The 22,903-nt window shown below is 47.5% G+C and overlaps 13 non-coding genes and 1 pseudogene across 13 annotated transcripts; all 14 read right to left on the reverse strand.

The window, feature by feature from the left end:
* Positions 1 to 371: 371 nt before the first annotated feature.
* Positions 372 to 562, reverse strand: LOC141275462 (U2 spliceosomal RNA). Its single transcript, XR_012323701.1, has one exon. It is a non-coding gene; the product is annotated as a U2 spliceosomal RNA (small nuclear RNA).
* A 1,115-nt stretch (positions 563 to 1,677) lies between these two features.
* Positions 1,678 to 1,868, reverse strand: LOC141275474 (U2 spliceosomal RNA). The gene has a single exon (XR_012323712.1). It is a non-coding gene; the product is annotated as a U2 spliceosomal RNA (small nuclear RNA).
* A 1,115-nt stretch (positions 1,869 to 2,983) lies between these two features.
* On the reverse strand, positions 2,984 to 3,174 carry LOC141275485 (U2 spliceosomal RNA). Its single transcript, XR_012323723.1, has one exon. It is a non-coding gene; the product is annotated as a U2 spliceosomal RNA (small nuclear RNA).
* Positions 3,175 to 4,289: 1,115 nt separating this feature from the next.
* LOC141275497 (U2 spliceosomal RNA) lies at positions 4,290 to 4,480 on the reverse strand. The gene has a single exon (XR_012323734.1). It is a non-coding gene; the product is annotated as a U2 spliceosomal RNA (small nuclear RNA).
* Positions 4,481 to 5,595: 1,115 nt separating this feature from the next.
* Positions 5,596 to 5,786, reverse strand: LOC141275508 (U2 spliceosomal RNA). Its single transcript, XR_012323745.1, has one exon. It is a non-coding gene; the product is annotated as a U2 spliceosomal RNA (small nuclear RNA).
* A 1,115-nt stretch (positions 5,787 to 6,901) lies between these two features.
* LOC141149992 (U2 spliceosomal RNA) lies at positions 6,902 to 7,092 on the reverse strand. Its single transcript, XR_012246267.1, has one exon. It is a non-coding gene; the product is annotated as a U2 spliceosomal RNA (small nuclear RNA).
* A 1,115-nt stretch (positions 7,093 to 8,207) lies between these two features.
* On the reverse strand, positions 8,208 to 8,398 carry LOC141275520 (U2 spliceosomal RNA). Its single transcript, XR_012323757.1, has one exon. It is a non-coding gene; the product is annotated as a U2 spliceosomal RNA (small nuclear RNA).
* A 1,116-nt stretch (positions 8,399 to 9,514) lies between these two features.
* LOC141150241 (U2 spliceosomal RNA) lies at positions 9,515 to 9,707 on the reverse strand. The gene has a single exon (XR_012246498.1). It is a non-coding gene; the product is annotated as a U2 spliceosomal RNA (small nuclear RNA).
* Positions 9,708 to 15,271: 5,564 nt separating this feature from the next.
* Positions 15,272 to 15,349, reverse strand: LOC141151017 (U2 spliceosomal RNA; annotated as a pseudogene).
* Positions 15,350 to 16,465: 1,116 nt separating this feature from the next.
* On the reverse strand, positions 16,466 to 16,656 carry LOC141275532 (U2 spliceosomal RNA). Its single transcript, XR_012323768.1, has one exon. It is a non-coding gene; the product is annotated as a U2 spliceosomal RNA (small nuclear RNA).
* Positions 16,657 to 17,771: 1,115 nt separating this feature from the next.
* On the reverse strand, positions 17,772 to 17,962 carry LOC141275543 (U2 spliceosomal RNA). The gene has a single exon (XR_012323779.1). It is a non-coding gene; the product is annotated as a U2 spliceosomal RNA (small nuclear RNA).
* A 1,115-nt stretch (positions 17,963 to 19,077) lies between these two features.
* LOC141149594 (U2 spliceosomal RNA) lies at positions 19,078 to 19,268 on the reverse strand. The gene has a single exon (XR_012245886.1). It is a non-coding gene; the product is annotated as a U2 spliceosomal RNA (small nuclear RNA).
* A 1,115-nt stretch (positions 19,269 to 20,383) lies between these two features.
* Positions 20,384 to 20,574, reverse strand: LOC141149526 (U2 spliceosomal RNA). Its single transcript, XR_012245818.1, has one exon. It is a non-coding gene; the product is annotated as a U2 spliceosomal RNA (small nuclear RNA).
* A 1,115-nt stretch (positions 20,575 to 21,689) lies between these two features.
* Positions 21,690 to 21,880, reverse strand: LOC141275555 (U2 spliceosomal RNA). Its single transcript, XR_012323790.1, has one exon. It is a non-coding gene; the product is annotated as a U2 spliceosomal RNA (small nuclear RNA).
* Between the last annotated feature and the right edge of the window lie 1,023 nt (positions 21,881 to 22,903).

Below are 22,903 nucleotides of genomic sequence, written 5' to 3' on the forward strand. Positions count from 1 at the left end.
TGCTAAATAGATGGTGTGTGTGCAACAATATACTGAAAGGTCAATTATATTATGCAGCTTATCTCACCACCTGTAGTTATTTAGGTGAAAGCTCCAAAATGCTTGCCTAATATGTCTGTTTATCCAAAAGGAAGTAAAAAGGGAGAGCTAGAAAGATAGCATTGCATCACATTACATGGCAATGCAATGCACAGTTGCTGAAGTTGAACCAAAATGAGCTTGTAATCTGGCTTCTGCAACTTTGAACATGAAAAATCCAATGAGGAGAAGAAAAGCAAAGCCAAAGAGTCCATCCCAAAATCCGACAAACAAGCAAAATGAACAAAAAACATTGAATTCAATTCTTTCTGATTTTAGAAACTGCATTAAAGAAGGGGTGCACCGGTCCTGGAGATACTGCAATACCAGGTCAATGCGTGGAGTGGACAGAGCAAGCTCTTTTTCCATCTCCCTGTTCTAAAAATCCATTTAATATATGGTCCCCAGATAGGGGACGTATCAGATATTAAACTGATAAGAACAGATACTACACTTGATCTTAGCCAAAAGGCCGAGAAGCGATAACCAGAATTGGTTTCAAACTACGGAGCCACCCAAGGATCCTGAAAAGTCCATTTGTGGAGATGAGCTCCTGGACTCCCGTTAAGAAGACATGTTGTCAACCTCTAGATCCCTTACATGCCTGCACTTTTCGGCTTGCTGCTGCTGCAATCCACGCGTTTTAGATCTGCATAACTCCACCTCTTTAAACACAGCACCTTCACCCCCTGCTGTTCCCACCCGCCTCAACACCGTTGGAAGGGAGGAGAGCCAATTAAGGCGGGGGGTGGGGTGGAACGAGCAGCTGTCTACCCTTAGCAGGAGGGCTCCTGATTACATACCTCTCCTGCTGCTGCTGCTGCTGGCTGTCCAGCAGCAGACTGAAGGTGGCTGCTGCTGTGCACAGGTATATAAAGGCTCAGAGCCTATTATGACACGCGCAGCCAGCGTTCCATTGCCACATTCCATCTACTGCAGGCAGGATACCTGGCTGGCTGAATGTCGCTGAGAAGCTCACAGAGACCGCCATAAGCAACAGTTTAACAGAATGCCACAGACTAATCAACCAAACTTTTTGGGTTGGCTTCTCTTTTATAGTCTGCAGGCATTAAATGAAAGAAGTCAGTGTTCCAGCAGAAGGAGACAACGTTTCAGAAAAGGCATTGTAGCAAACCAAAAAAGAAATTTTAAGCGCAGCAGAGTAACCAGCGCACATACCTGTTAGCTCAGGTGAGTTTAAAAGGCTGCTGTTGATAACAAGGGCATTTGCTAAATAGATGGTGTGTGTGCAACAATATACTGAAAGGTCAATTATATTGTGCAGCTTATCTCACCACCTGTAGTTATTTAGGTGAAAGCTCCAAAATGCTTGCCTAATATGTCTGTTTATCCAAAAGGAAGTAAAAAGGGAGAGCTAGAAAGATAGCATTGCATCACATTACATGGCAATGCAATGCACAGTTGCTGAAGTTGAACCAAAATGAGCTTGTAATCTGGCTTCTTCAACTTTGAACATGAAAAATCCAATGAGGAGAAGAAAAGCAAAGCCAAAGAGTCCATCCCAAAATCCGACAAACAAGCAAAATGAACAAAAAACATTGAATTCAATTCTTTCTGATTTTAGAAACTGCATTAAAGAAGGGGTGCACCGGTCCTGGAGATACTGCAATACCAGGTCAATGCGTGGAGTGGACAGAGCAAGCTCTTTTTCCATCTCCCTGTTCTAAAAATCCATTTAATATATGGTCCCCAGATAGGGGACGTATCAGATATTAAACTGATAAGAACAGATACTACACTTGATCTTAGCCAAAAGGCCGAGAAGCGATAACCAGAATTGGTTTCAAACTACGGAGCCACCCAAGGATCCTGAAAAGTCCATTTGTGGAGATGAGCTCCTGGACTTCCGTTAAGAAGACATGTTGTCAACCTCTAGATCCCTTACATGCCTGCACTTTTCGGCTTGCTGCTGCTGCAATCCACGCGTTTTAGATCTGCATAACTCCACCTCTTTAAACACAGCACCTTCACCCCCTGCTGTTCCCACCCGCCTCAACACCGTTGGAAGGGAGGAGAACCAATTAAGGCGGGGGGTGGGGTGGAACGAGCAGCTGTCTACCCTTAGCAGGAGGGCTCCTGATTACATACCTCTCCTGCTGCTGCTGCTGCTGGCTGTCCAGCAGCAGACTGAAGGTGGCTGCTGCTGTGCACAGGTATATAAAGGCTCAGAGCCTATTATGACACGCGCAGCCAGCGTTCCATTGCCACATTCCATCTACTGCAGGCAGGATACCTGGCTGGCTGAATGTCGCTGAGAAGCTCACAGAGACCGCGATAAGCAACAGTTTAACAGAATGCCACAGACTAATCAACCAAACTTTTTGGGTTGGGTTCTCTTTTATAGTCTGCAGGCATTAAATGAAAGAAGTCAGTGTTCCAGCAGAAGGAGACAACGTTTCAGAAAAGGCATTGTAGCAAACCAAAAAAGAAATTTTAAGCGCAGCAGAGTAACCAGCGCACATACCTGTTATCTCAGGTGAGTTTAAAAGGCTGCTGTTGATAACAAGGGCATTTGCTAAATAGATGGTGTGTGTGCAACAATATACTGAAAGGTCAATTATATTGGGCAGCTTATCTCACCACCTGTAGTTATTTAGGTGAAAGCTCCAAAATGCTTGCCTAATATGTCTGTTTATCCAAAAGGAAGTAAAAAGGGAGAGCTAGAAAGATAGCATTGCATCACATTACATGGCAATGCAATGCACAGTTGCTGAAGTTGAACCAAAATGAGCTTGTAATCTGGCTTCTGCAACTTTGAACATGAAAAATCCAATGAGGAGAAGAAAAGCAAAGCCAAAGAGTCCATCCCAAAATCCGACAAACAAGCAAAATGAACAAAAAACATTGAATTCAATTCTTTCTGATTTTAGAAACTGCATTAAAGAAGGGGTGCACCGGTCCTGGAGATACTGCAATACCAGGTCAATGCGTGGAGTGGACAGAGCAAGCTCTTTTTCCATCTCCCTGTTCTAAAAATCCATTTAATATATGGTCCCCAGATAGGGGACGTATCAGATATTAAACTGATAAGAACAGATACTACACTTGATCTTAGCCAAAAGGCCGAGAAGCGATAACCAGAATTGGTTTCAAACTACGGAGCCACCCAAGGATCCTGAAAAGTCCATTTGTGGAGATGAGCTCCTGGACTCCCGTTAAGAAGACATGTTGTCAACCTCTAGATCCCTTACATGCCTGCACTTTTCGGCTTGCTGCTGCTGCAATCCACGCGTTTTAGATCTGCATAACTCCACCTCTTTAAACACAGCACCTTCACCCCCTGCTGTTCCCACCCGCCTCAACACCGTTGGAAGGGAGGAGAACCAATTAAGGCGGGGGGTGGGGTGGAACGAGCAGCTGTCTACCCTTAGCAGGAGGGCTCCTGATTACATACCTCTCCTGCTGCTGCTGCTGCTGGCTGTCCAGCAGCAGACTGAAGGTGGCTGCTGCTGTGCACAGGTATATAAAGGCTCAGAGCCTATTATGACACGCGCAGCCAGCGTTCCATTGCCACATTCCATCTACTGCAGGCAGGATACCTGGCTGGCTGAATGTCGCTGAGAAGCTCACAGAGACCGCCATAAGCAACAGTTTAACAGAATGCCACAGACTAATCAACCAAACTTTTTGGGTTGGGTTCTCTTTTATAGTCTGCAGGCATTAAATGAAAGAAGTCAGTGTTCCAGCAGAAGGAGACAACGTTTCAGAAAAGGCATTGTAGCAAACCAAAAAAGAAATTTTAAGCGCAGCAGAGTAACCAGCGCACATACCTGTTAGCTCAGGTGAGTTTAAAAGGCTGCTGTTGATAACAAGGGCATTTGCTAAATAGATGGTGTGTGTGCAACAATATACTGAAAGGTCAATTATATTGTGCAGCTTATCTCACCACCTGTAGTTATTTAGGTGAAAGCTCCAAAATGCTTGCCTAATATGTCTGTTTATCCAAAAGGAAGTAAAAAGGGAGAGCTAGAAAGATAGCATTGCATCACATTACATGGCAATGCAATGCACAGTTGCTGAAGTTGAACCAAAATGAGCTTGTAATCTGGCTTCTGCAACTTTGAACATGAAAAATCCAATGAGGAGAAGAAAAGCAAAGCCAAAGAGTCCATCCCAAAATCCGACAAACAAGCAAAATGAACAAAAAACATTGAATTCAATTCTTTCTGATTTTAGAAACTGCATTAAAGAAGGGGTGCACCGGTCCTGGAGATACTGCAATACCAGGTCAATGCGTGGAGTGGACAGAGCAAGCTCTTTTTCCATCTCCCTGTTCTAAAAATCCATTTAATATATGGTCCCCAGATAGGGGACGTATCAGATATTAAACTGATAAGAACAGATACTACACTTGATCTTAGCCAAAAGGCCGAGAAGCGATAACCAGAATTGGTTTCAAACTACGGAGCCACCCAAGGATCCTGAAAAGTCCATTTGTGGAGATGAGCTCCTGGACTCCCGTTAAGAAGACATGTTGTCAACCTCTAGATCCCTTACATGCCTGCACTTTTCGGCTTGCTGCTGCTGCAATCCACGCGTTTTAGATCTGCATAACTCCACCTCTTTAAACACAGCACCTTCACCCCCTGCTGTTCCCACCCGCCTCAACACCGTTGGAAGGGAGGAGAACCAATTAAGGCGGGGGGTGGGGTGGAACGAGCAGCTGTCTACCCTTAGCAGGAGGGCTCCTGATTACATACCTCTCCTGCTGCTGCTGCTGCTGGCTGTCCAGCAGCAGACTGAAGGTGGCTGCTGCTGTGCACAGGTATATAAAGGCTCAGAGCCTATTATGACACGCGCAGCCAGCGTTCCATTGCCACATTCCATCTACTGCAGGCAGGATACCTGGCTGGCTGAATGTCGCTGAGAAGCTCACAGAGACCGCCATAAGCAACAGTTTAACAGAATGCCACAGACTAATCAACCAAACTTTTTGGGTTGGGTTCTCTTTTATAGTCTGCAGGCATTAAATGAAAGAAGTCAGTGTTCCAGCAGAAGGAGACAACGTTTCAGAAAAGGCATTGTAGCAAACCAAAAAAGAAATTTTAAGCGCAGCAGAGTAACCAGCGCACATACCTGTTAGCTCAGGTGAGTTTAAAAGGCTGCTGTTGATAACAAGGGCATTTGCTAAATAGATGGTGTGTGTGCAACAATATACTGAAAGGTCAATTATATTGTGCAGCTTATCTCACCACCTGTAGTTATTTAGGTGAAAGCTCCAAAATGCTTGCCTAATATGTCTGTTTATCCAAAAGGAAGTAAAAAGGGAGAGCTAGAAAGATAGCATTGCATCACATTACATGGCAATGCAATGCACAGTTGCTGAAGTTGAACCAAAATGAGCTTGTAATCTGGCTTCTGCAACTTTGAACATGAAAAATCCAATGAGGAGAAGAAAAGCAAAGCCAAAGAGTCCATCCCAAAATGCGACAAACAAGCAAAATGAACAAAAAACATTGAATTCAATTCTTTCTGATTTTAGAAACTGCATTAAAGAAGGGGTGCACCGGTCCTGGAGATACTGCAATACCAGGTCAATGCGTGGAGTGGACAGAGCAAGCTCTTTTTCCATCTCCCTGTTCTAAAAATCCATTTAATATATGGTCCCCAGATAGGGGACGTATCAGATATTAAACTGATAAGAACAGATACTACACTTGATCTTAGCCAAAAGGCCGAGAAGCGATAACCAGAATTGGTTTCAAACTACGGAGCCACCCAAGGATCCTGAAAAGTCCATTTGTGGAGATGAGCTCCTGGACTCCCGTTAAGAAGACATGTTGTCAACCTCTAGATCCCTTACATGCCTGCACTTTTCGGCTTGCTGCTCCTGCAATCCACGCGTTTTAGATCTGCATAAGTCCACCTCTTTAAACACAGCACCTTCACCCCCTGCTGTTCCCACCCGCCTCAACACCGTTGGAAGGGAGGAGAACCAATTAAGGCGGGGGGTGGGGTGGAACGAGCAGCTGTCTACCCTTAGCAGGAGGGCTCCTGATTACATACCTCTCCTGCTGCTGCTGCTGCTGGCTGTCCAGCAGCAGACTGAAGGTGGCTGCTGCTGTGCACAGGTATATAAAGGCTCAGAGCCTATTATGACACGCGCAGCCAGCGTTCCATTGCCACATTCCATCTACTGCAGGCAGGATACCTGGCTGGCTGAATGTCGCTGAGAAGCTCACAGAGACCGCCATAAGCAACAGTTTAACAGAATGCCACAGACTAATCAACCAAACTTTTTGGGTTGGGTTCTCTTTTATAGTCTGCAGGCATTAAATGAAAGAAGTCAGTGTTCCAGCAGAAGGAGACAACGTTTCAGAAAAGGCATTGTAGCAAACCAAAAAAGAAATTTTAAGCGCAGCAGAGTAACCAGCGCACATACCTGTTAGCTCAGGTGAGTTTAAAAGGCTGCTGTTGATAACAAGGGCATTTGCTAAATAGATGGTGTGTGTGCAACAATATACTGAAAGGTCAATTATATTGTGCAGCTTATCTCACCACCTGTAGTTATTTAGGTGAAAGCTCCAAAATGCTTGCCTAATATGTCTGTTTATCCAAAAGGAAGTAAAAAGGGAGAGCTAGAAAGATAGCATTGCATCACATTACATGGCAATGCAATGCACAGCTGCTGAAGTTGAACCAAAATGAGCTTGTAATCTGGCTTCTGCAACTTTGAACATGAAAAATCCAATGAGGAGAAGAAAAGCAAAGCCAAAGAGTCCATCCCAAAATCCGACAAACAAGCAAAATGAACAAAAAACATTGAATTCAATTCTTTCTGATTTTAGAAACTGCATTAAAGAAGGGGTGCACCGGTCCTGGAGATACTGCAATACCAGGTCAATGCGTGGAGTGGACAGAGCAAGCTCTTTTTCCATCTCCCTGTTCTAAAAATCCATTTAATATATGGTCCCCAGATAGGGGACGTATCAGATATTAAACTGATAAGAACAGATACTACACTTCATCTTAGCCAAAAGGCCGAGAAGCGATAACCAGAATTGGTTTCAAACTACGGAGCCACCCAAGGATCCTGAAAAGTCCATTTGTGGAGATGAGCTCCTGGACTCCCGTTAAGAAGACATGTTGTCAACCTCTAGATCCCTTACATGCCTGCACTTTTCGGCTTGCTGCTGCTGCAATCCACGCGTTTTAGATCTGCATAACTCCACCTCTTTAAACACAGCACCTTCACCCCCTGCTGTTCCCACCCGCCTCAACACCGTTGGAAGGGAGGAGAACCAATTAAGGCGGGGGGTGGGGTGGAACGAGCAGCTGTCTACCCTTAGCAGGAGGGCTCCTGATTACATACCTCTCCTGCTGCTGCTGCTGCTGGCTGTCCAGCAGCAGACTGAAGGTGGCTGCTGCTGTGCACAGGTATATAAAGGCTCAGAGCCTATTATGACACGCGCAGCCAGCGTTCCATTGCCACATTCCATCTACTGCAGGCAGGATACCTGGCTGGCTGAATGTCGCTGAGAAGCTCACAGAGACCGCCATAAGCAACAGTTTAACAGAATGCCACAGACTAATCAACCAAACTTTTTGGGTTGGGTTCTCTTTTATAGTCTGCAGGCATTAAATGAAAGAAGTCAGTGTTCCAGCAGAAGGAGACAACGTTTCAGAAAAGGCATTGTAGCAAACCAAAAAAGAAATTTTAAGCGCAGCAGAGTAACCAGCGCACATACCTGTTAGCTCAGGTGAGTTTAAAAGGCTGCTGTTGATAACAAGGGCATTTGCTAAATAGATGGTGTGTGTGCAACAATATACTGAAAGGTCAATTATATTGTGCAGCTTATCTCACCACCTGTAGTTATTTAGGTGAAAGCTCCAAAATGCTTGCCTAATATGTCTGTTTATCCAAAAGGAAGTAAAAAGGGAGGGCTAGAAAGATAGCATTGCATCACATTACATGGCAATGCAATGCACAGTTGCTGAAGTTGAACCAAAATGAGCTTGTAATCTGGCTTCTGCAACTTTGAACATGAAAAATCCAATGAGGAGAAGAAAAGCAAAGCCAAAGAGTCCATCCCAAAATCCGACAAACAAGCAAAATGAACAAAAAACATTGAATTCAATTCTTTCTGATTTTAGAAACTGCATTAAAGAAGGGGTGCACCGGTCCTGGAGATACTGCAATACCAGGTCAATGCGTGGAGTGGACAGAGCAAGCTCTTTTTCCATCTCCCTGTTCTAAAAATCCATTTAATATATGGTCCCCAGATAGGGGACGTATCAGATATTAAACTGATAAGAACAGATACTACACTTGATCTTAGCCAAAAGGCCGAGAAGCGATAACCAGAATTGGTTTCAAACTACGGAGCCACCCAAGGATCCTGAAAAGTCCATTTGTGGAGATGAGCTCCTGGACTCCCGTTAAGAAGACATGTTGTCAACCTCTAGATCCCTTACATGCCTGCACTTTTCGGCTTGCTGCTGCTGCAATCCACGCGTTTTAGATCTGCATAACTCCACCTCTTTAAACACAGCACCTTCACCCCCTGCTGTTCCCACCCGCCTCAACACCGTTGGAAGGGAGGAGAACCAATTAAGGCGGGGGGTGGGGTGGAACGAGCAGCTCTCTACCCTTAGCAGGAGGGCTCCTGATTACATACCTCTCCTGCTGCTGCTGCTGCTGGCTGTCCAGCAGCAGACTGAAGGTGGCTGCTGCTGTGCACAGGTATATAAAGGCTCAGAGCCTATTATGACACGCGCAGCCAGCGTTCCATTGCCACATTCCATCTACTGCAGGCAGGATACCTGGCTGGCTGAATGTCGCTGAGAAGCTCACAGAGACCGCCATAAGCAACAGTTTAACAGAATGCCACAGACTAATCAACCAAACTTTTTGGGTTGGGTTCTCTTTTATAGTCTGCAGGCATTAAATGAAAGAAGTCAGTGTTCCAGCAGAAGGAGACAACGTTTCAGAAAAGGCATTGTAGCAAACCAAAAAAGAAATTTTAAGCGCAGCAGAGTAACCAGCGCACATACCTGTTAGCTCAGGTGAGTTTAAAAGGCTGCTGTTGATAACAAGGGCATTTGCTAAATAGATGGTGTGTGTGCAACAATATACTGAAAGGTCAATTATATTGTGCAGCTTATCTCACCACCTGTAGTTATTTAGGTGAAAGCTCCAAAATGCTTGCCTAATATGTCTGTTTATCCAAAAGGAAGTAAAAAGGGAGAGCTAGAAAGATAGCATTGCATCACATTACATGGCAATGCAATGCACAGTTGCTGAAGTTGAACCAAAATGAGCTTGTAATCTGGCTTCTGCAACTTTGAACATGAAAAATCCAATGAGGAGAAGAAAAGCAAAGCCAAAGAGTCCATCCCAAAATCCGACAAACAAGCAAAATGAACAAAAAAACATTGAATTCAATTCTTTCTGATTTTAGAAACTGCATTAAAGAAGGGGTGCACCGGTCCTGGAGATACTGCAATACCAGGTCAATGCGTGGAGTGGACAGAGCAAGCTCTTTTTCCATCTCCCTGTTCTAAAAATCCATTTAATATATGGTCCCCAGATAGGGGACGTATCAGATATTAAACTGATAAGAACAGATTTTTTGATTGAATATATCTTTTATTAGCACAAAAAATAAGTTAACAGACAGTGTACAGTGCCGCAGCCCAGTACACACAGAATTCTACATCATATTTACATAGCATGAGGATACGACGCACTAACTAGACACATCACAGCCCTATGCTACACAAAACACTCAATCTGAAAGAAAAAGCATGTCAATCAATACAGTACGACGAACTGTGATAAGGGATGGGGATTGGGAAAAAGGGGATGGGGGGGGGGAAATCACAGGCCCGAAGCTTTATTGAAAGACAAGACACATAAGGGGAGAGGGGGAGGAGGGGTTTAGTCCTCATCCTCGTCCTCCGGACCGTCCATGATGGAATAGTCTCTGAGCAGGCTGTGGATCAGCCTGCGGCAGTCCTGGATGGACATCCTCTCCCTCCTCAAGATGAGCCGGTTCCTGGCGACCCAAACGGCATCCTTGAAGCAGTTCATAAGGCGCCAAGCCTCCTGGATGGCTCCGACGGTATGAACCCCAGGGAAGAGTCCATAAAGCACAGAATGGTGCGATAGGCTCGCCCTGGGGACAGAGTTCCTCAGGTCGTCCTCAAGTGCAGTCAATAGGCGCTGTGCAAATCCGCAGTCCCAAAAAGTGTGCAAAGATGTTTCCTCCACGAAGGGGCACCTTGGGCAGTACCGGGTCTTGCACAGGTTCCAGGCATGCATGAATGACCGGACGGGCAGTCCGCCCTGAATCGCCATCCACGACAAGTCCTTGTGCCCGTTGGTCAGCCTGTCAGACGACACATTTGTCCACACAGTCTCCAGCGTGTCCTGGTGAAGTCCTGTGATGTTCTCCACGTCATCCTTGGCTCTGATTAGCTTGTGGATAGTTTTGGGCTTCCACAAGTCGGGCTTGAGTCCCTCCAGTTGATGCTCCCCCACAAATCGAACGACGTCTCCGTAGAACCATGGCGTCGTCCAGTTGTAGGGGAAGGAGCTGTCCCACTTGTCCCAGCCGAGTCGCCTCCAAAGAGGAAGCAGGAAGAAGTGAGACATGGACCTGCCCGCGGAGCCATTCTTGACTTGCAAAGTCCGGCGGACACAATCACACACAAAAGAGGATCGCAGGAGGGTGGGGATATCTGGAACGCCCTTCCCACCCTTGCGAGGCTCCTTGTACATGACGGCCCGCCTGACTCTGTCCATCTTGGATCCCCAGACAAAGTGAAACACTGTCCTGGTAATGGCCCTGCACACAGTGACATGTGGGGGCCAGGCCTGCGCCGTGTACTGCAAGACGGGCAGGACCTCATTACGCAGGACGAGTGCCTTACCCTCACAAGTGAGGTGTCTGAGGCTCCAGAGTCCGATCCGTTGCTTCACCTTGGCCAAGCGTTCTTGCCAGGACTTGAGGGCCGCTCCTTCCTTCCCAAACCAGACTCCCAGCACCTTGAGGAAATCCGGTTGAATGTTGAAGGGGAAGGGGGCGGAGGAGGCCGGCTGCCAATCCCCGAAGAGCATGGCTTCCGACTTCCTGAAGTTGACTTTGGCCCCTGAAGCCCGGCCGAACCTCTCACACGTCTGGACGAGGGCGTCGACTGAACCACGATCAGCGCAGAAGACGGTGACGTCGTCCATGTAGAGCGAGCACTTGACCTCGTGTCGTCCCGGACCCGGTGCGGTGATCCCTCTGATCTCTCCATTCTGCCGGATAGCCTCTGCGAAGAGTTCTATAACACAAACAAAAAGAAGAGGTGATAGAGGGCAGCCTTGTCTGACCCCAGAGAGGACAGGGAAGGGGTCAGTCTTCCAGCCGTTCACCAACACCGAGCTGTGGATATCAAAATACATCAGACGGACATACGAACAAAACATGTTACCCAAACCTAACCGGTGCAGAGCTCGGCCCATGAACTCGTGGGAAACCCGGTCGAAGGCCTTCTCCTGATCCAAGGAGACCAGGGCCGCGTGTGCGCGGCGGACCTTGATGTACTCGACCGTGTCCCGCACGAGAGCGAGGCTGTCTGCGATGCGACGTCCAGGGATACCGCAGGTCTGGTCCGGGTGGATGATCCGTCCGATGACCGTCTTAAGTCGTGTCGCCATCGTCTTGGCCAGGATCTTGTAGTCCACGTTGAGCAGAGTGATGGGACGCCAATTCCTCAGGTCGCACCTCTCTCCCTTCCGCTTGTACAGGATCGTGACCATTCCTTCCCTCAAAGATGGAGGCATTCTACCCTCCACCACCATCTCCTCGTACAGGTCCAACAGGTCCGGACAGATGAGGTCTCCCAGCGCTACATAGAGCTCCGCTGGAAGACCATCACTGCCCGGGGTCCTGCCGGTCCTAAAGGATTTAGCGGCAGAGAGCAATTCGCCCACCATCAGAGGTTTGTCCAAGGCTGCCGTGCCTGCAGGATCAAGATGGTTAGTGATACCTGACAGGAACTTATCAGCAGCGTCGGGGTCAGTAGTCTTGTGGGAGTAGAGTTCGCTGTAGAAGTCGCTGACGACCCTCATCACGTCCTCCTTCCCACGTCGCATGTTTCCGCTCTCGTCTCGCAGCTCGTTCAGGGGCGTGTGACCGGCATGAAGTTTCCTGAAAAAGAATGAATTACATTTCTCACCCTTCTCCAGATTCTCCACTTTGGAACGGAAGACGATTCGCTTGGACTCCTCCTCAAAGTGCCTTTTCAGGCTCTTCTTGGTCTCCTCCAGCTCCTCCCTCACGTCCCAGCCGCAGTGAAGAAGGTCCTGCAGCGACCGCAGCTCGCGCTGCAGCCCTCTGAAGTCCCTCCTCTTCTCACACGCCTGTTGTCGACCCTTGGCCTGAAAGAAACAGCGAAACTCAAGTTTAACATATTCCCACCAATCAGAGACTGTTTGGAAGCTACCCTTGTAGGACTGCCACATTGCGTAGGCTGCTCTCAGCTCCTCCACGACTTCATCCTGAGCCAGCAGAGCACAATTCAGCTTCCAGAAGCCGGGGCCGGACGGAAAACCGTCGCCGAGGACACCTTGTAAGTGAATGGCTCTGTGGTCGGAGAAGAAGCAGGAGACCATCGAGTGCCTACTCTGCCTGACTGCCCGAGAGGTGAACACAAAGTCAATCCTGGAGCGGAGTGAGCCATCGGGTTGGCTCCACGAATAGTTCGTGGAGCCTCTCCCCATGGAGCCCACCACGTCCTGAAGAGAGTCCTCGGTTACCATCTCGATGAGCAGCTTGGACGTGATGTCCAACTTGGCAGATGTGCCAGAACTACGACCATCCTCCTCGATGGGGCAGTTGAAATCCCCGGCCATCACTAAGGTCCTGGTGGTGGCAAGCTGAAGCCGCAGGGTCTGGAAAAGCTCCAAACGCTCATTCTTCAGTGGGGACGCATGCACGTTGATGAACCTGACAGGTTCTCCCGCCCAGTTGCCATCTACAACAAGAGCCCTGCCGCAGATGAGCTCCTGGACGGACTCAAGCGTGAATGCGCCCCCCCTGATCAGAATTGCGACCCCCGCAGACTTTCAGTCACCCCCACCGGACCAGTAGGATGGACCGTGGGACCACTCCCTGGCCAGATGTTTGAAGGACCTAGAGGAGGGAAGGGAACATTCCTGCAACATATAAACATCACACAACTGGGAAGTAAGGAAGGCATAAATAGTCTGACGTCTGAACTTGTCCTTGATGCTCCTGACATTAATGGAAAATAAGTTAATATTAGCCATCATGTAGGGAAAAAAGAAAAAGTTATCGCAGGCAATACACCTTAGTTACCACTCCGGTCGGGTGGTCCCTCGTCGGTGTTGACTGCTGGTGACGGGATCACCAGCAGGCCCTCTTCCTCCATCTGGTCAAGCAGCGTGGCCTCGATCTCGGCGACCACCAGTTCCTCCTCTTCTGGCTCGGCCACCAGGGTCTCAACCATGTGCTCCATCTCTTCTGGCTCAGGGAGGGTATCCTCCTTTTCGCCTACGAAATCCAGAATCTTCTTTTTGGAGGATTCAGTAGCAGGGCTGTCCTCCACCTTCCTCTTTCCCCGAGTTGGAACTGGGGAGACAAGAAGGGGAAAATCCTCCTCGGAATAGATAGCGGCGGGTGGAGGAAAGGTTAATTCCACCGCTACCATGGTCTGGGGAGGGAGAGTGGCTGCCGGGGCAGGGGAAAGGACACCTGCTGAGGAGTAGGGGAAGGAGGAAGAGGAAGTGGAATCCTCAGCAGGGGTGGCCGGGGTGGGGGGGAATTGGACGGGGGTGGCAGGGGGAGGGATCGAGAGAGGGGTGACAGAACTCTTACCCTCCTTTGACTTTTTCTTCTGCTTCGGAGCTGCTGGGACCGTCGCTGGGGCTTTGGCCACCGACTCCTTGACCGCTTTGGCCTTGGTCGTCTCGGCCTTGGCCGCTGGGGCCTTGGTCGTCGCATCCTTGACTTTCACAGGCCTGGTCGTCGGGGCCTTGTCCTCCGTAGCTGGGGTCGTCGCAACCACCGATGCCCAGGATCTCTCACGCTTGGGGCAATCCTTGTACAGATGAGCCGCCAGCCCACACAGGTTGCAGGATGTCTTCTTCGGGCAGTCCTTCGAGCTGTGTCCCGTCACTCGACAAATCCTGCAGGCATCCTCCTTGCAGTCCTTCATCTCGTGGCCGTTCTTGCCGCATCTCCTGCAGTTCCGCGGCATGTCCGGGTAATAGATGAGGCCGTAGGAGTTGCCCAGGGAGAATGTCGGGGGCAGGTGCCGAAGTCCGTCTGAGTACGCCAGGTCCCTGTGAAGTCTAACGGTCACCGACCACTTACCTGTCCAGAAGCCGAGTCCATTCAGGATGTGAGAGGGTTCCTTCACAACCAAACAGAAGCGTCTCAGGAAGGTACAGATGTCTTGGCCTGGGGTGTGCGGGTTGCGCATGGAGACCGTGATCCTCCTTTCGTCCCTCTGGATAGGGCAGCTACCTGTAAAGGCAGAGAAAGAATTATCCGGTCCTTTTGCGCTTACCATTTCCCAGAACCTCCTGCAGGTGTTCACAGTGGCGAAGGTGACGAAGAAGATCCCCGTCAAGAAGGTCTGGATGCTGAGGGTGTCCGACCTGGAGAAGCCTCGATCCAGCAGCATCTTCTGGCAGAACACGTCCGAGGACATATCCGGCACCCTCCCATCCACTTCCTTCAGCTTCAGGGCCACCGTCTGCCGCATCCATGGCTCCAGGGCTGGAGCTTCGTGGCGGGGCTTCTGGGGTCCCTTCTGCTGGCCAGTCGTGGAGGCAGAGTCCTTGGGGTCAGAATCGGCTCCTGGCTGGGCCCTCCTGGCTGTCCCCTGCTCCAGGCTCTTCTTTTCGGCCTTCCTCGCAGCGCTTGCCATGGCTTTCCTCCTGTAGTTACTTCTTGGAGCTGGATCTGGAACTCTTCCCGGAATGGGTGGAGCTATGCAGATTCTTCTCCCGTCGTGTTCTGGACAAATTCCCCGAAAGGTCTTTGTCTCGATGATTTTCTTCCTCGAAGATTCCACAGGACAGCCCGATTCTTCTCCGAGTCTTCGTCTTCTTCTGGATTCTTTAGAGCTTCTTCCTCCCACCGATATCCGCCTTCCTTCTCCGATGTCAGCTGGGCTCCGAAGCTCTTCTCCTTCCGAGTTCGATCGCTCTCGTCAAGTGTAGATCGTAGCTCTTGTGTTCTTAAAAGAACAGATACTACACTTGATCTTAGCCAAAAGGCCGAGAAGCGATAACCAGAATTGGTTTCAAACTACGGAGCCACCCAAGGATCATGAAAAGTCCATTTGTGGAGATGAGCTCCTGGACTCCCGTTAAGAAGACATGTTGTCAACCTCTAGATCCCTTACATGCCTGCACTTTTCGGCTTGCTGCTGCTGCAATCCACGCGTTTTAGATCTGCATAACTCCACCTCTTTAAACACAGCACCTTCACCCCCTGCTGTTCCCACCCGCCTCAACACCGTTGGAAGGGAGGAGAACCAATTAAGGCGGGGGGGTGGGGTGGAACGAGCAGCTGTCTATCCTTAGCAGGAGGGCTCCTGATTACATACCTCTCCTGCTGCTGCTGCTGCTGGCTGTCCAGCAGCAGACTGAAGGTGGCTGCTGCTGTGCACAGGTATATAAAGGCTCAGAGCCTATTATGACACGCGCAGCCAGCGTTCCATTGCCACATTCCATCTACTGCAGGCAGGATACCTGGCTGGCTGAATGTCGCTGAGAAGCTCACAGAGACCGCCATAAGCAACAGTTTAACAGAATGCCACAGACTAATCAACCAAACTTTTTGGGTTGGGTTCTCTTTTATAGTCTGCAGGCATTAAATGAAAGAAGTCAGTGTTCCAGCAGAAGGAGACAACGTTTCAGAAAAGGCATTGTAGCAAACCAAAAAAGAAATTTTAAGCGCAGCAGAGTAACCAGCGCACATACCTGTTAGCTCAGGTGAGTTTAAAAGGCTGCTGTTGATAACAAGGGCATTTGCTAAATAGATGGTGTGTGTGCAACAATATACTGAAAGGTCAATTATATTGTGCAGCTTATCTCACCACCTGTAGTTATTTAGGTGAAAGCTCCAAAATGCTTGCCTAATATGTCTGTTTATCCAAAAGGAAGTAAAAAGGGAGAGCTAGAAAGATAGCATTGCATCACATTACATGGCAATGCAATGCACAGTTGCTGAAGTTGAACCAAAATGAGCTTGTAATCTGGCTTCTGCAACTTTGAACATGAAAAATCCAATGAGGAGAAGAAAAGCAAAGCCAAAGAGTCCATCCCAAAATCCGACAAACAAGCAAAATGAACAAAAAACATTGAATTCAATTCTTTCTGATTTTAGAAACTGCATTAAAGAAGGGGTGCACCGGTCCTGGAGATACTGCAATACCAGGTCAATGCGTGGAGTGGACAGAGCAAGCTCTTTTTCCATCTCCCTGTTCTAAAAATCCATTTAATATATGGTCCCCAGATAGGGGACGTATCAGATATTAAACTGATAAGAACAGATACTACACTTGATCTTAGCCAAAAGGCCGAGAAGCGATAACCAGAATTGGTTTCAAACTACGGAGCCACCCAAGGATCCTGAAAAGTCCATTTGTGGAGATGAGCTCCTGGACTCCCGTTAAGAAGACATGTTGTCAACCTCTAGATCCCTTACATGCCTGCACTTTTCGGCTTGCTGCTGCTGCAATCCACGCGTTTTAGATCTGCATAACTCCACCTCTTTAAACACAGCACCTTCACCCCCTGCTGTTCCCACCCGCCTCAACACCGTTGGAAGGGAGGAGAACCAATTAAGGCGGGGGGTGGGGTGGAACGAGCAGCTGTCTACCCTTAGCAGGAGGGCTCCTGATTACATACCTCTCCTGCTGCTGCTGCTGCTGGCTGTCCAGCAGCAGACTGAAGGTGGCTGCTGCTGTGCACAGGTATATAAAGGCTCAGAGCCTATTATGACACGCGCAGCCAGCGTTCCATTGCCACATTCCATCTACTGCAGGCAGGATACCTGGCTGGCTGAATGTCGCTGAGAAGCTCACAGAGACCGCCATAAGCAACAGTTTAACAGAATGCCACAGACTAATCAACCAAACTTTTTGGGTTGGGTTCTCTTTTATAGTCTGCAGGCATTAAATGAAAGAAGTCAGTGTTCCAGCAGAAGGAGACAACGTTTCAGAAAAGGCATTGTAGCAAACCAAAAAAGAAATTTTAAGCGCAGCAGAGTAACCAGCGCACATACCTGTTAGCTCAGGTGAGTTTAAAAGGCTGCTGTTGATAACAAGGGCATTTGCTAAATAGATGGTGTGTGTGCAACAATATACTGAAAGGTCAATTATATTGTGCAGCTTATCTCACCACCTGTAGTTATTTAGGTGAAAGCTCCAAAATGCTTGCCTAATATGTCTGTTTATCCAAAAGGAAGTAAAAAGGGAGAGCTAGAAAGATAGCATTGCATCACATTACATGGCAATGCAATGCACAGTTGCTGAAGTTGAACCAAAATGAGCTTGTAATCTGGCTTCTGCAACTTTGAACATGAAAAATCCAATGAGGAGAAGAAAAGCAAAGCCAAAGAGTCCATCCCAAAATCCGACAAACAAGCAAAATGAACAAAAAACATTGAATTCAATTCTTTCTGATTTTAGAAACTGCATTAAAGAAGGGGTGCACCGGTCCTGGAGATACTGCAATACCAGGTCAATGCGTGGAGTGGACAGAGCAAGCTCTTTTTCCATCTCCCTGTTCTAAAAATCCATTTAATATATGGTCCCCAGATAGGGGACGTATCAGATATTAAACTGATAAGAACAGATACTACACTTGATCTTAGCCAAAAGGCCGAGAAGCGATAACCAGAATTGGTTTCAAACTACGGAGCCACCCAAGGATCCTGAAAAGTCCATTTGTGGAGATGAGCTCCTGGACTCCCGTTAAGAAGACATGTTGTCAACCTCTAGATCCCTTACATGACTGCACTTTTCGGCTTGCTGCTGCTGCAATCCACGCGTTTTAGATCTGCATAACTCCACCTCTTTAAACACAGCACCTTCACCCCCTGCTGTTCCCACCCGCCTCAACACCGTTGGAAGGGAGGAGAACCAATTAAGGCGGGGGGTGGGGTGGAACGAGCAGCTGTCTACCCTTAGCAGGAGGGCTCCTGATTACATACCTCTCCTGCTGCTGCTGCTGCTGGCTGTCCAGCAGCAGAATGAAGCTGGCTGCTGCTGTGCACAGGTATATAAAGGCTCAGAGCCTATTATGACACGCGCAGCCAGCGTTCCATTGCCACATTCCATCTACTGCAGGCAGGATACCTGGCTGGCTGAATGTCGCTGAGAAGCTCACAGAGACCGCCATAAGCAACAGTTTAACAGAATGCCACAGACTAATCAACCAAACTTTTTGGGTTGGGTTCTCTTTTATAGTCTGCAGGCATTAAATGAAAGAAGTCAGTGTTCCAGCAGAAGGAGACAACGTTTCAGAAAAGGCATTGTAGCAAACCAAAAAAGAAATTTTAAGCGCAGCAGAGTAACCAGCGCACATACCTGTTAGCTCAGGTGAGTTTAAAAGGCTGCTGTTGATAACAAGGGCATTTGCTAAATAGATGGTGTGTGTGCAACAATATACTGAATGGTCAATTATATTGTGCAGCTTATCTCACCACCTGTAGTTATTTAGGTGAAAGCTCCAAAATGCTTGCCTAATATGTCTGTTTATCCAAAAGGAAGTAAAAAGGGAGAGCTAGAAAGATAGCATTGCATCACATTACATGGCAATGCAATGCACAGTTGCTGAAGTTGAACCAAAATGAGCTTGTAATCTGGCTTCTGCAACTTTGAACATGAAAAATCCAATGAGGAGAAGAAAAGCAGAGCCAAAGAGTCCATCCCAAAATCCGACAAACAAGCAAAATGAACAAAAAACATTGAATTCAATTCTTTCTGATTTTAGAAACTGCATTAAAGAAGGGGTGCACCGGTCCTGGAGATACTGCAATACCAGGTCAATGCGTGGAGTGGACAGAGCAAGCTCTTTTTCCATCTCCCTGTTCTAAAAATCCATTTAATATATGGTCCCCAGATAGGGGACGTATCAGAAATTAAACTGATAAGAACAGATACTACACTTGATCTTAGCCAAAAGGCCGAGAAGCGATAACCAGAATTGGTTTCAAACTACGGAGCCACCCAAGGATCCTGAAAAGTCCATTTGTGGAGATGAGCTCCTGGACTCCCGTTAAGAAGACATGTTGTCAACCTCTAGATCCCTTAGATGCCTGCACTTTTCGGCTTGCTGCTGCTGCAATCCACGCGTTTTAGATCTGCATAACTCCACCTCTTTAAACACAGCACCTTCACCCCCTGCTGTTCCCACCCGCCTCAACACCGTTGGAAGGGAGGAGAACCAATTAAGGCGGGGGGTGGGGTGGAACGAGCAGCTGTCTACCCTTAGCAGGAGGGCTCCTGATTACATACCTCTCCTGCTGCTGCTGCTGCTGGCTGTCCAGCAGCAGACTGAAGGTGGCTGCTGCTGTGCACAGGTATATAAAGGCTCAGAGCCTATTATGACACGCGCAGCCAGCGTTCCATTGCCACATTCCATCTACTGCAGGCAGGATACCTGGCTGGCTGAATGTCGCTGAGAAGCTCACAGAGACCGCCATAAGCAACAGTTTAACAGAATGCCACAGACTAATCAACCAAACTTTTTGGGTTGGGTTCTCTTTTATAGTCTGCAGGCATTAAATGAAAGAAGTCAGTGTTCCAGCAGAAGGAGACAACGTTTCAGAAAAGGCATTGTAGCAAACCAAAAAAGAAATTTTAAGCGCAGCAGAGTAACCAGCGCACATACCTGTTAGCTCAGGTGAGTTTAAAAGGCTGCTGTTGATAACAAGGGCATTTGCTAAATAGATGGTGTGTGTGCAACAATATACTGAAAGGTCAATTATATTGTGCAGCTTATCTCACCACCTGTAGTTATTTAGGTGAAAGCTCCAAAATGCTTGCCTAATATGTCTGTTTATCCAAAAGGAAGTAAAAAGGGAGAGCTAGAAAGATAGCATTGCATCACATTACATGGCAATGCAATGCACAGTTGCTGAAGTTGAACCAAAATGAGCTTGTAATCTGGCTTCTGCAACTTTGAACATGAAAAATCCAATGAGGAGAAGAAAAGCAAAGCCAAAGAGTCCATCCCAAAATCCGACAAACAAGCAAAATGAACAAAAAACATTGAATTCAATTCTTTCTGATTTTAGAAACTGCATTAAAGAAGGGGTGCACCGGTCCTGGAGATACTGCAATACCAGGTCAATGCGTGGAGTGGACAGAGCAAGCTCTTTTTCCATCTCCCTGTTATAAAAATCCATTTAATATATGGTCCCCAGATAGGGGACGTATCAGATATTAAACTGATAAGAACAGATACTACACTTGATCTTAGCCAAAAGGCCGAGAAGCGATAACCAGAATTGGTTTCAAACTACGGAGCCACCCAAGGATCCTGAAAAGTCCATTTGTGGAGATGAGCTCCTGGACTCCCGTTAAGAAGACATGTTGTCAACCTCTAGATCCCTTACATGCCTGCACTTTTCGGCTTGCTGCTGCTGCAATCCACGCGTTTTAGATCTGCATAACTCCACCTCTTTAAACACAGCACCTTCACCCCCTGCTGTTCCCACCCGCCTCAACACCGTTGGAAGGGAGGAGAACCAATTAAGGCGGGGGGTGGGGTGGAACGAGCAGCTGTCTACCCTTAGCAGGAGGGCTCCTGATTACATACCTCTCCTGCTGCTGCTGCTGCTGGCTGTCCAGCAGCAGACTGAAGGTGGCTGCTGCTGTGCACAGGTATATAAAGGCTCAGAGCCTATTATGACACGCGCAGCCAGCGTTCCATTGCCACATTCCATCTACTGCAGGCAGGATACCTGGCTGGCTGAATGTCGCTGAGAAGCTCACAGAGACCGCCATAAGCAACAGTTTAACAGAATGCCACAGACTAATCAACCAAACTTTTTGGGTTGGGTTCTCTTTTATAGTCTGCAGGCATTAAATGAAAGAAGTCAGTGTTCCAGCAGAAGGAGACAACGTTTCAGAAAAGGCATTGTAGCAAACCAAAAAAGAAATTTTAAGCGCAGCAGAGTAACCAGCGCACATACCTGTTAGCTCAGGTGAGTTTAAAAGGCTGCTGTTGATAACAAGGGCATTTGCTAAATAGATGGTGTGTGTGCAACAATATACTGAAAGGTCAATTATATTGTGCAGCTTATCTCACCACCTGTAGTTATTTAGGTGAAAGCTCCAAAATGCTTGCCTAATATGTCTGTTTATCCAAAAGGAAGTAAAAAGGGAGAGCTAGAAAGATAGCATTGCATCACATTACATGGCAATGCAATGCACAGTTGCTGAAGTTGAACCAAAATGAGCTTGTAATCTGGCTTCTGCAACTTTGAACATGAAAAATCCAATGAGGAGAAGAAAAGCAAAGCCAAAGAGTCCATCCCAAAATCCGACAAACAAGCAAAATGAACAAAAAACATTGAATTCAATTCTTTCTGATTTTAGAAACTGCATTAAAGAAGGGGTGCACCGGTCCTGGAGATACTGCAATACCAGGTCAATGCGTGGAGTGGACAGAGCAAGCTCTTTTTCCATCTCCCTGTTCTAAAAATCCATTTAATATATGGTCCCCAGATAGGGGACGTATCAGATATTAAACTGATAAGAACAGATACTACACTTGATCTTAGCCAAAAGGCCGAGAAGCGATAACCAGAATTGGTTTCAAACTACGGAGCCACCCAAGGATCCTGAAAAGTCCATTTGTGGAGATGAGCTCCTGGACTCCCGTTAAGAAGACATGTTGTTAACCTCTAGATCCCTTACATGCCTGCACTTTTCGGCTTGCTGCTGCTGCAATCCACGCGTTTTAGATCTGCATAACTCTACCTCTTTAAACACAGCACCTTCACCCCCTGCTGTTCCCACCCGCCTCAACACCGTTGGAAGGGAGGAGAACCAATTAAGGCGGGGGGTGGGGTGGAACGAGCAGCTGTCTACCCTTAGCAGGAGGGCTCCTGATTACATACCTCTCCTGCTGCTGCTGCTGGCTGTCCAGCAGCAGACTGAAGGTGGCTGCTGCTGTGCACAGGTATATAAAGGCTCAGAGCCTATTATGACACGCGCAGCCAGCGTTCCATTGCCACATTCCATCTACTGCAGGCAGGATACCTGGCTGGCTGAATGTCGCTGAGAAGCTCACAGAGACCGCCATAAGCAACAGTTTAACAGAATGCCACAGACTAATCAACCAAACTTTTTGGGTTGGGTTCTCTTTTATAGTCTGCAGGCATTAAATGAAAGAAGTCAGTGTTCCAGCAGAAGGAGACAACGTTTCAGAAAAGGCATTGTAGCAAACCAAAAAAGAAATTTTAAGCGCAGCAGAGTAACCAGCGCACATACCTGTTAGCTCAGGTGAGTTTAAAAGGCTGCTGTTGATAACAAGGGCATTTGCTAAATAGATGGTGTGTGTGCAACAATATACTGAAAGGTCAATTATATTGTGCAGCTTATCTCACCACCTGTAGTTATTTAGGTGAAAGCTCCAAAATGCTTGCCTAATATGTCTGTTTATCCAAAAGGAAGTAAAAAGGGAGAGCTAGAAAGATAGCATTGCATCACATTACATGGCAATGCAATGCACAGTTGCTGAAGTTGAACCAAAATGAGCTTGTAATCTGGCTTCTGCAACTTTGAACATGAAAAATCCAATGAGGAGAAGAAAAGCAAAGCC

The sequence above is a fragment of the Phyllobates terribilis genome, unplaced genomic scaffold (genome assembly GCF_046119375.1).
Source record: "Phyllobates terribilis strain yellow unplaced genomic scaffold, ASM4611937v1 Scaffold_5__5_contigs__length_657084704, whole genome shotgun sequence".
Lineage (NCBI taxonomy): Eukaryota > Metazoa > Chordata > Amphibia > Anura > Dendrobatidae > Phyllobates > Phyllobates terribilis.